This window comes from Asparagus officinalis, chromosome 7 (assembly GCF_001876935.1).
Source record: "Asparagus officinalis chromosome 7, Aspof.V1, whole genome shotgun sequence".
In the NCBI taxonomy this organism is placed as follows: Eukaryota; Viridiplantae; Streptophyta; class Magnoliopsida; order Asparagales; family Asparagaceae; genus Asparagus; species Asparagus officinalis.
The window spans coordinates 87846196-87858831 of NC_033800.1; positions in this window are offsets into that span (position 1 = coordinate 87846196).

A 12636-nucleotide genomic window follows, 5' to 3' on the forward strand; every position below is an offset into this window, starting at 1 on the left:
AGGTTTGATATCTCTGGATTCACCTTGGACTGCAGCCATGTGTGAAACCAGGGGCGTAACAGACAGACACCCAAATAAGTGGATTGTTATCTTAGATATAAGATATTCATAATCCTGGTGAGTGTAGAATTCTATCTTTACCACATTATATATAGATATAGGGTTTTTCATGATGGTGAGAGAAAAGAATATGCAGATACATACAATAGATGTCATCTCCTTCTCGGTTTGAATTTGTGCTTTATTCAATAATCGGGATGTTATATGCGGGGGATTCTTGTTGTTGCATGGTGTGGCCGACCTCCAACCATTGATCAAGAAAGGTGTGGCAACCTACAATAATGATCTGAATCTATAATCCTAAACTTATTGTTTATATTTGCTAGAAAGCATGCTAGGTTTTTTTATTTTTCAATGTGCATAATCTAGTTATAGATTATCCCTATTGCATGAGTATAATTATCCAAATTTTACACTGCTGAAGGTCAACTTCCCAAAGAATTTAGCATCTTTTCTCCTAGAATCTCATCAATCGTCCAAGTTATATTGCTTAGATCTTTTAAGGTAGCTGCATAGCCATTGGAAAATCACCTCTTTGCTAATGTATTAGAGATGCATATTCTTAAATATTTTTACACAGATGTGAACATTTTACTTTTATCTGCATCCTTATAGGTTTCTATAAAAAATAAAAAAAAGATATTTGTATCTGGATCATATCTTTTTAGAGTTTCTTCACTACCAAAAAGTAATGGATAGAGCACTACTTTTATATAGTTATTGATTTATTTATTGTATCTAATGATTCATTCTAAATCTAGCACTATTTATACCCTTCATCATGAATGCACTTATTTACACTCAAAAAGAAATCATAACTACCTACTATCCAAATCCACAGCTATAAAAATAACCGTAATCTCTTTTTTCTTTTGGTAGCAAAGAGGATTCCAATTTTATACTCCTAGCTGCTAGGGTTATTATTGTAGAGCATGTTGTCTATTCATTCATAGAGAAATTGGATCCTTAGAAACCCAAATGGATGCCAGGTAGAAGAAATTGACTTGCAATTAAAAATGGCTTGCATCTCCCAAACCATGCATTAGACTTGAAGAAATAATATACGAAAATTGCAATTTTTTGAGACAGAGTCAATCAAACCCATACTTATTTGATTTGTCACCACCTATTTTGTGAAATTCCCTCTAGATTGAGAGATATCAGTTGTCAATTTTTTACCATTTTGGGTAATGTTTTAGGATTCTATTTTATTTAGAAAATAAATCTAGTTTGATTCTAAAATTGATCGATTTGTTTCTTCAATGATAGAGAGTGTTTTAAGGATAGTTTTTTATTTTTATTTTAAGTAAAATTCAGATCGTAGTAGGAGTCTAGTTTATTTTCTATTTAAGTAGAGGATTGTAAGTCTTAAAGGCATAACTTGTTTTCAATAAAATTTTCTTTTATATTACTTCATAGATTTGAGGTTATCTCTTTTGTTAGCCTTCTTGTTTTGATGATGATTTAACAAACAATTTATGATTAATATTGGTTTTAGTATTTTGTTTTGTGTTGTTTAGTATACATAAGAAAATGAGCTACATTGATATTGAAGCCTATGCAAATTAAGTCAATCAATCAAATTCAAGCTTCAGAAGATTCAATCTTGGTATACTTAGAATAGGTTTATATATAATGTGTGCTAATTAAATTCAAGCTTCAGAAGATTCAATCTTGGTATACTTAGAATAGGTTTATATATAATGTGTGCTAATTCTATAAGCTCAAAAATCTTGGTATACTTAGAATAGGTTTATATATAATGTGTGCTAATTCTATAAGCTCAAATTTACACACATACACGTTTTGGTTTTGTATATAGTTATATATATACATATATGTTTTGGTTTAGCTATATAGATATAAAATAATATATATCTTCATTTTCACATTTATGAGTTTCATATTCTATTGAATTTGCAAAATATTATATTTATGGATAAATATTATGTTTATGGATTGAAGACTTATTCACACTATTTTTATATCTGTATAAGTCTATAAATCCATTCTAAAGTGTTTCAAAGCTTTATTTAAGTCATTTTGTTAAAATCATGTGTTTTGATATTTCGTATTTTAACCAATTTTGCAGAATAATGAGATTTCACAAATTTTGCATTTTTGTAACATGTTCATTTGCATGTTTACAAGCATTCCCCAAAGGTTTACATTTTTCTAAATTTATTTGCTATTTTTAAAGGCAGTTTAAAAATCAGCATTTCTATTTTAAAACTGTACATGTCATATATCTATCCGCAGTTAACCGGAGTGGTCGCGGCGGTCGACCACGAAAAGTCCAGAGACTCAGCTTGTTTTCTTAGCTGCTCGTGATCGACCGGACTGGCCTCTGCAGTCCACCACCAAAGTAGTCGTTGCACAATAACGGCTAGTTTTCAGTTTTGTTTTTTTATGGTTTTTGGTCTTTTTACTTGGGTTTCTACTGATGTTTTGTGTTGGTATATATACCCCCTTTGCATTAACTATTTCTAACCACCCAAGAGAATTTTAATTAGTGTTTTAAAGGGTTTAAAAGTTTGTTTCTCAAGTTTTAGTGTTTGTTTACAAAGAGGAAGCTTACAATTTCAATTGAGGAATTCATCTTCAATCTTCTTCATCCTCTATTGTGTTTATAGAGAAGTTTTTCTAACTCTTTTTTCTAGCAATTAATTATTGATTTTTATATTCTCATTATTGCTAGTTTGCTAACTAAGTAAGATTTCATTTATACTCATTTTACCACACACCCTATTTGAGCTTTTAGGATTACATACACTATATTGTGAGTTGTTGGTGTGAGTGATATTGTGACAGTGAGCTTCATTGTGTTCTCATTCATAATTAGATAACAAATCTTGTAATTGAGCCTTATTGTGAGAGTATCACTTTGTAATACACATTTATACCGAGAGGAGTGTGTGGTGAGGACGTAGTCGATACCAAGATGAATGGCGTCGGTAGTAAACCTTAGTGAGAGGTAGTAAAGCCGAGCCCTTGAGGGAGGCGATACGTGAGGACCAACACTTGATGTTGTAGTTTGTGTATGTACATTGTGAGTGGCTTTTTTTGGTTTCTGAGGGAGGCGATACGTGAGGACCAACACTTGATGTTGTAGTTTGTGTATGTACATTGTGAGTGGCTTGTAGAGTTTTCGGTGAACTAAAAAACTAAGTGTGTAGAGAAGTTTCGGCTTCCAAACCGGATGTGTCGTGCTAATGGATTCTCCCTGAGAGTGGGGAATGGAGACGAAGGTCGGAAGGACCGAACTTTGTGATCATATTATTGTGTTTGGTTTGCTCTTTGTGTCCACTATTTATTTATATTGTTTCTTGTTTATTTTTGCCCTTTGCATACATATCATTGCATATATCTCTTGTTGTATCTCATTGCTAGGATATATTTGTTAATAAGTTTTTAACTGGTATTTAAATTAGATTAGATTAGCATAAACCCTATTCACCCCCTCTAGGATTCTTTCCTAGTGGCATTAGGGTCTAACATCTTCATGGATTTGAAGATTGTTCTTTGTGGACTCAAAAAATATCCATGTTTTAGGTCTTTTGAATTACAATTCTCACAGATTAAAGTTGAAAAGACACTACAAAGAAAACAATAAAATTTATTCATATTTAGGTTCTTATTTGTGTGCTCATGAAGTGTGGATCTTGTACTCTATTGACGATTTAACTGAAGCATTAAGTCTTTTACCGATTGACAGTTCTCAAAGTCCTTTTAAAGATGTCGAAGTCTTCTCTAGATGATGAGAAATTAGATGCCAAAATTGTGAAAATCAAAGATGCTCAAAAATGAGCAATCTTCCCTCCACTTATAGGCTAAGAGAGAAAGTTAGTGACCATTAAATATGAAATTAGTGGCCATTAATTTAGGAGATAATTGGGATAACCATTTTTAGAAAAGTAGTTCTTGAAAATATCAATAGCAAGACTCACCAATAATGGTTAGAGGCGAAGCTCGTTGAGTAGTCAGGGGTGAAGTTTGCTCTAATGAACTTCACTAGAACCTGGGTAGCCCACTTTCCTTAGGGTGTGGATGACGTGGCCCATGTGGATTATTGGGATGAAGTTTGTTGTGGGTAAACTAAGCTTGAATGCTTCACTTTCACTTGGTCTTGGTAGTGAGCTTCAATATAAATTGGGCAAGCTTCACAGAGACTTAGGCAAATTTCACTATGATTTAGATGAGCTTCATCATGGGCTTGTGTTTGAACCTATATGCATTTAGCCCATAGGCATTCACTTCTTTGCACTTGGGTTGAACATTGGTCCAAGAGAGAGTATATTTTAACCATCTATAGCCCCTTGATAGATTTTGAGGTTTCTTACTTCTGTGCTGCATTAGTTTTGAACACACTAGGTCAACTCCTTGTAAACTGAGGGATTGTTTGGGTTGTGCCAAAAATGAACTACAATAAATATTGCCGCAGTAAATGCATCGTGCAAAATTTGTTATAGGAAATCAACTTTAAATCATTAATTAGGTTATTTTCAATTTATTAATTATTATATTTTATTACACTTTTATACTAGTATTATCTATTTTATTGAGTAAATATTCTTACTAATATCATATTTTTTATGGATTTGTAGAAAATAAAAAATTTAACAAGTAAGAGATCAAATGAATAAAAAATTTTATTCCATTTTAAATTTTGCTCTTCTTACCTTTTAATAATGAAGATGAAGATTTGCTTCACAAGGAGCCAACTCTTTGCAATATAACTTTTTATTTTTTTTCTCTTTTATTTTCTTATTTTAGAATTGTATGTTTTAGGTTTTTTTTTCATGATTTGTAGTGTATATTTATGTTTATGTTTTATAGTATAGATTTATTTTTATGCTTTGTAGTTTAGATTTTTATTTTCTTGCTCTATTATTTTAAGCTTTGTAGTATAGACTTTTATTTCTCTTTTTTTTCTTACTTTGTAGTTTAGATTCTTTTATGCTTTATAGTTTAGACTTAAATTTCTTGCTTTTAATTTATAGTATAAGTAGCTAATCTCTTTATGATTTCTAGGATTAGATGAAATTAGTTTAATTTTTTTTAGTTTTTAAGTTGCTCTCTTTTTTGCTTAAAATGATCATATTTGGGATAATTGATAGAAAAAGAATTTGATAGTCTATACTTATCTTGAATTATTAGATAATTTATATTTTTTAATTTTAGAATTATTATCTAGTTATTTTTTTCCTAAATGGTAATACTGCTTGAATATGTTTTGATAGATTATGCTTGCTTTGAGTAACTTGATAGTATGTGTTTAATATTTTTAAGTAATATGAGAATTAAAGGGGAGTAGTTCTTAAATCCAAATTGAGATTAACTAGTGTCTTCAGTCCCAGATTCTTATTTTTATCACTTTTTATTCTCCATCTCTTTATTTACTTTTTCTTTTGATTTTATCCTCTTTTTTTATTTTCTTTCATTTGTTTCTTCTTCTTTTTTTCTTATTCTCTCCTCTTGTTTTAGCCTCTCGTTTACAACAACCCTCAACAAAATCACACTTAAGAAATTTCTCTAATGCACTCTCTGTTCGTAGGATCAACAAAACTTGGTTGTGTACTTGCAGCATTTCATTTTTATTCACATCATATATTATAGAAAATGAATTTACATTACAAATTGAGTGTCTGTTTTATAACAATGGTGTAAGAGCTACATGATCTTTTGTAGATTTGAATATAAAACTTGTTATTTAATAAGTTGTCATTTTTTTTAATATTCTTTTAAGAACCTAATGCTTTTGCTATCATCAAATTGCCGCTATATTTGTTGCAACTTTTTTCTACAAATTGTAAAGACCCTTGCATTTTCTAATTGCACAAGCAAATCAAACATGAAAAATATAATATTGTTGAAGTATTTACATTTGTTGCTCCATTTCCACTCAACCAAATAGTCTCTTGAAAATCCTAAACTGTAGCAAGGAAAAAAGAGTCCATCTTGCAGTCACTAGCAAGGAAAAGATTACAGACCACAACTTCCTCAGAGCATATTTGGAAACATACTTATTTTCTCTTTTAAGTATCTTTTTACTTATAAGGTGTTTAAATTATTTTTAGTAAAAAATTACTTATTAGTTGTAACTTAAAAGTAGGAAAAGATAAGTTACGATTCTCCAACTTATTTTTTGGTCATTTATAATTAGATTTACTTATTATGTTGAAAGACAATCCTACCATCTAACAAAATAAGTAAAAATAAGTGATAAGTTGTAAGCCTCCGACTTTAGATTGGTCTAATCTTGACCACAGATAAAATACTTGTCGCTTTGAGCCGTTAAATTTCCCCGAGTCATGAGATCTTGCCACACGTCCCTTTTGCATTTTTGCCATCATAAAGAATTCCAGGTTTTAGGTTTTATAAACTCCTCATGTGTTGGTCTTTTTTTAAAAATATTTTCCTAAATAAATTTAAGACTTCAAAGGGATTAACCACATGCTATTGGACTACTTCACATGAGAAGCTTAATGGGTTGAGACCTATTGGATTGAGACCCGCTAAACTTAAAGCGAGCACTGTAACCCTTCTATAAAAGTCTGTTCTTCCCATTTAAAAGCATGTTCTTCTATATTGGCCAACTCAGATTTTCGTGGGTTGTTATTATAGGAAGAAATCATTTAGAAGTGTATTTTTTTTCTTCACAATCTCTTTCAAAAGAAAAGACTCAATGTTGTAGGAAGTGAAAAAGATTTGTAAATCTTATTTTTCTTAAGATTTCATGTATTATAATGAGTAGTTTTGATTCTCTATTTATGGATTGACGTTTTAATGATTGGTTAATGAGAATGAAAAGAGTTTTTACCATTTTTGGTGAAAAGAGAGCTCTGAGCTTCTCTGATGGTAGGTTTTGATATAGTGAATGGTTTAATATGAAAATTGTTTCAAAGGTTTCTCTTCATTGTTATAAATTATGATCAGAAAGTAGATTTGATGCGGTTGAGCTTTAATTGAATTATAGGTCGAGAAAATCCAAAAACTATTATTTCCTCAGACGAGTGTCAACCCTCATCTAAGTAAGCAACGACCCTCACAGGAAAATAGTTTTTATTTCTTGATTACAATGATCGAGCGTTAACACTCAGACACTACAAGCATTGACGCTGAATCAGGCTTTTTGTGTTTACTAGCTTTGACCATGATCCCACTTATGTGGAGAAGTCTCACATGGCATGGGTAAATGTCAACTCTGATCTACCCAAGTATTGACGCTCAGTTCAATAACAACAAATTTCTTCTATTTTCATTTTTTTGATTCGTTTGAGATGATTTTATGGGTTCCTATCCTCTATATCTATATATTGTCATATATGATACATGCTTATGCTTGTGCTTGTCATCTTGAAATAGAACCATGGACGATATGTTGATTTTACGCTTTTTCAATATTATGCAAAGTAATTTATCATGTTGTTATTGATCTAGTTGCTCTTATTATATCCATATTTCTTAGGGCTTATTCCATGTAGATGACCTTGAATTCCACTCGAACATTATGCATGTTGGTGCCATGAAACTATCCCGAATTTTAATGTATGGTGCGCTAATGTAGAGCATGTTGTGGATGCATTTATGGAGAAACTGGATTGTTAGAAGCCTAAACAGGGGGCCCGCAGAATATCTTGTAATGAAGAACAGGTCGTATCTTTCAAATTGTACGTCACAATTGGAAAATAAAATATAAAAAATGCATATTTTTCAAGATGGAGCCAACCAAACTCATCATTGTTCGGTGGTGCCATCTATTTTATGAAATTCCCTCCATATTGAGAGATATCAAACCTTTTGTCAATTTTTTACTATCTTAGGTAATGTTTTAGGAGTCTATTTTGATTAAGCAATATATCCGATTGGATTTTAAATTTAATATATTTGTTTCCTCAATCATAGGAAGTCTTTTAAAAGATAGTTTTTGTTACTTCTAGTTTTGGTAAAATTTGAGTCCTGGTAGGACTTTAGTTTGCTTTCTATTTAAGCAGAGGATTGTGGGTCCTAAGGACATAACTTTTCTTTAATAAAATTCTTTTTTATATTACATCATGGATTCAAAGTTATCTCTTTGTAGGTTTAAAGATTGTTCTTTATGGATTCAAAGAATGCCCCCTTTGAGATTCTGAGGTTTCTTATTTTTGCGCTATGTTACGTGCTTATAATGAGCTTGGCAAATAGGGGTATGCATGACTAGACATTATGACTTGGAATTATACATGATGGTGATGATTTCTATGTGTTTGAATATTAGGCATGTCTGTCATTGCACCAAATCAAGAATAACATGATAAAGCATAAACAAGTTCTTAATTTGGGATACATTACATCTAGTGAGTAGGGGCTCATGATCCTCCACCACTCAAAACTTAATCAAGTATAAATGCATGACAATTCAGAAAATAAGATCAAGTACTTGCGTGCATCAATCCATGAATGAGTTGTGTTATGATGTTTCACTCACCAAAGTGTAGACCTTTGCCAGCAACGAACAGATGTACTTCTACATGCAATGCCCCAATCAAAGTAGCAGCCAAGACCAGCGAGGATCCCAACTTAGCCGACTCACTGAGTCAATGTCTTCTTGTGTCAACTTGAATGGTGGTACTTGTCAGTCCTTTGATCAAAGATGACTTATAATGAGCCAACTCTACTAATTATTCGACGACTCGCAAGGTCGACTCGAAAGGTATTACTTCACGGCCAAGTTAGAGGATAATTTCGACCTTGAGCCTCTCCAACTGACAACGCATCAGCATCACACTTAATGTTTGGCTGGCGCCACCATGCCTCCAGCCCCAATAGTCTTCATGACGCATCGGGCCACATTGGCACTGCCATACCTCCAATCGCTTCTTATTTAATGCTGAGGTGATCTCTCCTCCAGTCGCCAACCGACACCTGTAAAAAAAGTACGAACGTAGCCGTCAGCCCATGCTCCTTCACAGCCATCCTGTGCTCAGCCATAATGATGGTTCTGCTCTTATACCCTAGTATAAATAGAGGTACTATTCTAATATAGACCTTCTTCTGACTCTTTGCCTAGCAATATCTACAAATTATACTACTCACTACAGAACTCAAGCAGTTCTTCATTTCCCCACTTAAACTCACCAGCTGACTTGATCATCGAAGGAACCACGGGGGAACCAACCCTCATCCTCTTACGAGTTCCTACTTGTGCAAGCTCAAGCTACTAAGCTAAGAATCGGATATTTGGGGAAGAGAGCGGCCCCTCATCAATCTGTGACGCCCCTAGTTTGACACAAGATTGTAGTCCAAGGTGAACCCAAGGATGTAAAACCTGCCATGCACCCAACACTATGTAATAACATGTTTCACCATCATAGTAATATCTCTCTAGTAGAATCAAATAAAAACAATGCAGGTACAAGCAGAGATAAGAAAGGTAAGAATAATAAAGGTAAGAATAATAAGGACACAATGATAAGGAGATATCATAAATAACTAAAATCATGTTCCAACAGTATTAATAACAAGTCTCAACTGAAGAAAAAGATATACGTCCAATAAACTAAAACAGGAGTAAATAATCTCAAATACAAGAGTCAACTGTAAAGTACGTACACTCTTAGCCTTCAAAATGAAATACAAGTCTATAAATCAACTAAACAACTACTAGTCTAATATGGAGCATAAGATGACTATCAAGAAATGATGGTGACTATGCAGAAAATCTGTCAACCTGTGTCTCTCTGAAACTCTGATCCGCTACCTGAAAAGAGGGGAAAATCAACAGCGTCAGAGTGCTAGCAAGATCATCTTCATTGGACCCTAGGGGAAGGGCTACTACATATGATGGAGGATCTACCTAATATACATAGTCTACCTAAACCATTTACCCTGTACTAATTAGGATTAATATTTAGAAATCCACAACACGAGATGAGTACGTCGAGTGAAATAATCCAACCAAGGAAACCGTCATATATATACTCATGTATCTCAAATTGTAAATCGCTAAATATCAACTCCAAAACTAAGAATAAAAGAACAAAGGGATGTGATACTAAAATTTCAACCAAACAAAGTCATGTATGTCAACCAAACATCTCATGCTACCATTGGATAGATAATACAGAACAAGTACACAATCCTGTGTAAACCACAATACAAAAAAAAATACTCCATCGCAATATATCTCAATGGTGAACTACGTTCAAAATTAATTATCACCTAAGACTCAGGCTATCAAGTATTCCACAATGCTATCCCTCACAAAGTTCTATGATTCATCACATCATCATGTGGATCAACGTATAGGTGCATCGACCTCTGCGCATCATCATGCGAAAACAATAATATAGGTATATCCACCTCTGCGAAAACAATAATATAGTTAATGAACGACATGATTTTCCTAATGTCGTTATTACCCCAAATGACGTTTGTTTTCTAAACATAGGCCTACCAAATGATGGGCCTTTGTTTCTATCATTGTCGTTATATTGTTAAGTCACTGAATGACATAATCTTTCTAACATCGTCATTACCTCAAATGACGTTCATTTCCCCAACGAGCCTACTATGTGTTGAGCTTCGTTCTTAACACTTAGACGTAACTTGAACTCTGTTATCATACATCTGATCATCTAAAGCCTAAAAAAAGGGCTAATGATAGAAGAGAAATCTTAGCACTAAAGTCTAAGAGAAACTCTTTGATAACTCATTATACTGAGGAAAAAGTATGACTAGTCTAACTCAAACAGCAATTGGTAAAGACAATTAAAACAAAAAATCAATCAAACTTCAATTTTTTGACCCTACAGCGTGTCCTTCAAAAAAGGCTAAAGCGGTGGTAAGACTTGACATCTCTATCCTATGTTGTGATACCTAAATATAGGTAACGAGGCTCTGATACTACTTGTTAGAACTGGGATGTAAGCCTAGAGGGGGTGAATAGGATTGCGACAAAATTTTGACTAACTCAGAATAAGTAGCGAAAATATAATAAGCGAAAAACTAAAACCAAATTAACACAGGAACGCGCGAGATTTTTATAGTGGTTCGGATCAAAATCTTATGTTCACTCTTCCTTCTCGCGATGGACCTTCCTCACTATGACTAGAGTTTACCTGAATCACAACTCGATCCAGTAAGCTTTAAAGACTACCCCCTGAAATCTACCTGAAACCAGTTGTCTGACCTAACTATTCGCAATGACTAGAAGAAACATAGCCCAAACTAGCCACACCCTCAATTGACATAGCTTGAGTGCGCCAACCCTCAATTACGTCGGCTTTAGTACACCATCAAACTTATAAGTTTGAAACACAAAACTAACCCAAAACAATTTAAAGCATAACTAGAAAATTTTACAGTCCTTTTTAACAAAGTGCCCTTCATACCGATGACGATGAAGATCCGTAAAGAAGCGATGTTAAAGTCGAACACAAAGTGCACTTCTGCTCGCTGAAATAATCATTTGTTGATGAGTTTGCCGAGAAGAAGTTGAACGAGGCTCCGGCGGTTGAATTCTCAAATCAAACTCTCTCACAAACTTAGAATAAGATCTCTCTTTTTATGCAATTCTCTCTCTCTCTCTCTCTCTCTCTCTCTCTCTCTCTCTCTCTCTCTCTCTCTTCTTGTTGTCTTTTCCTCTCCAAATATGATCTTCAATTCCTCTTCAATAGGCCCTGATAGAATAGGAAAGAAATACTTTGATCAGAGTTCCAATAGGAGATCAAATTAATCAACGAATAGCTCAGATTAAAACTTAAAATCTTTCAAAACTCATCGTAATCATTGATGGTGGATCATGATCATCAATGGTCTATTGATGATCATCGATGATTATCTGTAGCCCATCGATTGTGTAAATTCTGATTTCTAGATTTCTATAATTATTGACTGTAGTCCATCGATGATCATCGATGGTCGAAACTGTAGAACATCGATTATTCGATTTCTAATTTCTATTTCTTTGATTGTTTTCTATAGTCCATTGATGACCTTAACTTGACCATTTGATGGTGCTTCATGACTATCGATGGTTCAAATGCTGAAATCAACGTTCATGTTAATTTTTTACATCGTTTTGAACTGTAACTTGTTCGTACATGTTTATACTTAAAATATATCATCTCATAAGCATATCAACAGCAAATGAGAGTTTATTGTTAATCAAAAAAGAAATATTACACGAATAACATTCTACTACCCGACCAACGTTCTAACAATCGGCTATTTCCTGGGCATGTAACTTCATCATCTAAGAATAATATAAGGGTGCCTAAACTCCTCATCATTCACATACGTAACAACAAGCATTATAAAAAACAAAAGTTTTTGGATGTAATCAAAGCGAGTGAAGAGTCCAAATAAGCCACTGGTTTCACAATCTTCACTGCCCCCTACCATAACCATGCCAGGGCCCAAATCAACCCTACAGAATGACACCTAGCATTCACTTCGTTATTCTAATTAAGCAAAAGAGAAAGGGTAAATTTACAAAACCACCAACCTTTGAGATGTGTCGTACAAAATCTTCTTGAACTTCATAAATCAAAGAAAATCGTTTAAACTTTCAAAATATACTAAAGTTCCATGATA